Raw genomic sequence first — 3,324 nt, 5'->3', positions numbered from 1 at the left:
GCTCTCCAAGTGAATTAATTTAGCAGCTCTGCAGTGGTAAACTGAGAGGCATTGGTGATTGAAAAAACTGATGCTTGGATTACACTGAGCCTACATGTTGAAGCCAAGAGATACCATCAACACAGGACTTATTACAAGAGAGGAAAATATATACCAAGGGACATTTCACCAAAGAGGAAGAGGAATGCATCTCAACAGATGCAAAAGTCCTCTGAAAATGAAGAAAAAAAATATGTCTCCCCCCAAAAGTTATAATTCCCCAAGAAAGGAATACACAGACATGGAAAGCGGTAAAATTCTAGAGAATGGTTTTAAAATATTGATCGTTAAAATGATTAATCAACTAAAAGACAATCTAAGAAACTAATTAAGGAGTGAACTAAGATGAACTGAGAGTGCAATTACAAGATGTAAAAGACCATTTCAATAAAGAAATAAAGATTCTGAAAAGAAACCAATTAGAACTTCCAGAAATGAAAGACACAATAAATCAAATAAAAAATTCACTTCAGAGTATCATCAACAGAATAGATTATGTAGAAAACAAAATCAGGACTCAAAGACAGGGTATCAGAGCTGAACACTCAGTAGACTAAAAGAAAAAATAAACACTAGACCATGACCTATCCAAATTGAACCAAGAAGATATAGAAAACCTAAACAGACCAATATCAAGAAATGAGATTGAAGCAATAATAAAAGGTTTTCCAACAAAGAAAAGCCCAAGACCAGATGGATTCTCAGCTGAGTTCTACCAAGCCTTTAAAGAACTAATACCAATCCTTCTCAAATTATTTCATGAAATTGAAAGGGAGGGAACACTCCTACACTCTTTCAGGTATCTATCACCCTGAAGCCAGCATCACCCTGACCAAAAAAAAAGAAAGAAAGAAAAAAAATATCAAGATATATCAAGGAAAGAAAACAGAAGACCAATAACCCTGATAGATACAGGTGCAAACAAATTTCTTAATAAAATACAAACAATCCACATTAAGAAGATTTTATGCCATAATCAAGTTGAATTCATCCCAGGGATGCAAGGTTAGTTCAATATATGTAAATCAATAGATATAATTCATCATTTAATCAAGTACAAAAATCACATGATCACCTCCATATATGCAGAAAAAGCCCTTAACAAAATTCAGCAGCTATCTATGCTAAAAATAGTAGAGAAACTGGCTGGAAGGAACTTACCTCAATATAATAAAAGTTATATGTAACAAATCCAAATTCAACATCATACTGAGCAGAGAAAAACTGAAAGAATTCCTTCTAAAATCAGAATATCCACTCTCGCTACTCCTATTCAATTAGTTCTTGAAACTCTAGGCAGAGCAAACAGGCAAGAGAAGGAAATTAAAAGGATACAAATAGGAAAAGATGAAGTCCAACTATTTCTGTTTACTGATGACATGATTCTATACCTACTGCACCCAAGAAACTCAACCAGAAAATTTCTACATCAGATTAAAAATTTCAGCAGAGTAGCAGGATGCAAGATCAACACACAAAATTAATACCTTTCTTATTCCAATAACTAATCTACCAAGAAAGAAATCAAGAAAACTATTTCATTGACAACAATCTAAAAAAACGACCCATAGGAATAAATATTATTAAGGAGGTAAAAGACCTCTATAACTAAAATTATAAAACATTGAAGAAAGAAATTGAAGAATACCTTAGAATATGAAAGACAATGTTCATGAAAGAGTAGAATTAATATCATCAAAATGACCATATTACCAAAAGTAATTTACAGATTCAATTCAATCCCCATTAACACACCAATGGCATTCCTTACAGAACTAGAAAAAACATCCTGAAATTTATATAGAGGCATAAAAGATACAGAATAACCAAACTATCCTTAGCAATAAGAGCAAGACTGGGAGCCATCACAATTCCTGATTTCAAATTATACTGCAGAACTACAGTAACAAAAATTACACAGTATTGGCATAAAAAATACCAATAGAATAGACTAGATGATACAATGACAAATGCACATAAATACAGTCATCTGATCCTTGAGAAAGGTGCCCAAAGTATATATTGGAGATAAGATATCCTTTTTGACAAATATTGCTGGAAAAATTGGATATACATATATAGAAAAATGAAACTAGATCCTTACCTCTCACCCTTCAAAAAAAATCAACTAAAAGTGGATCAAAGACCTAGGAATTATACCAGAAAGAGTGAAACTGTTAGAAGAAAAAATAGGAGCAACACTACAACATATTGACACAGGCACCAACTTCCTTGATAAGATTTCTAAACCTCAAGAAATAAAATCACCAGGAACAGTGGTGCACACCTGTAACCCCAGCAGCTGGGAGTGTGTGTGTGAGGGTGCTGAGACAGGAGGATCGTGACTTCAAAGCCAGCCTCAGCAAAAGCAAGGCACTAAGCAATTTAGTGAGACCCTGTTTCTAAATAAAATACAAAATAGGGCTGGGGATGTGGCTCAGTGGTCAAGTGCCCCTCAGTTCAATCCCCAATACACCCCACCGAAAGAAAGAAAGAAAGAAAGAAAGAAAGAAAGAAAGAAAGAAAGAAAGAAAATAAATCAAGAATCAATAAGTATTGTAAAAGTTTTCTATGCAATAAAGGAAACAAGAGTATAAAGAGATAACCTACAGAATGGGATAAAATATTTGCCAGCTGCTCTTCCAACAGAGAATTAATATCCTATATAAAGAACTGATAAAAACACCAAAAAACAAATAAACCACTCATTAAATGGGCAAAAGATCTAACGAGACATTTCTCAAAAGAAGAAATACATGGTCAACAAACATACAGAAATTTGATCTCAGCCCATTTAAAATATCAATTGTCAAGAATTAAATAATTATAATTGCTGGTAAGGATGTGGGGGAAAAGATACACTCATGCATTGCTTATGGCACTGAAAATTAGTACAACCACTTTGGAAAACAGCACGGAGATCCCTCAAAAAAAAAAAAAAAACCTAGGAATGAAACTACCATATTACCCAGCTACCCAATTCCTTGGTGTTTATCCAAAAGAATAAAATCAGCTTAATGTTAGGATTTAGTGTTAGGATTTAGGTATGAGGTATCCCCAAAAAACTCACATGTGAGACAATGCAAGAAAATTTAGAGGTGAAATTATTGGATTATGAAAGCCTTAACATAATCAGTGCATTAATTCTCTGATAGGGATTAACTGGATGGTAACTATATTTAGGTAGGGTATGGCTAAAGGAAGTAAGTCATTGGGGTTTGCCTTTGGGGTATGCATTTTTTCCCCTGGTCAGTGACTCTCTCTCTGCTTCCTCTTGGCCATGTC

Source organism: Urocitellus parryii, chromosome 2, assembly GCF_045843805.1.
Source record: "Urocitellus parryii isolate mUroPar1 chromosome 2, mUroPar1.hap1, whole genome shotgun sequence".
NCBI lineage: Eukaryota > Metazoa > Chordata > Mammalia > Rodentia > Sciuridae > Urocitellus > Urocitellus parryii.
This window is presented reverse-complemented; position numbering follows the sequence as displayed.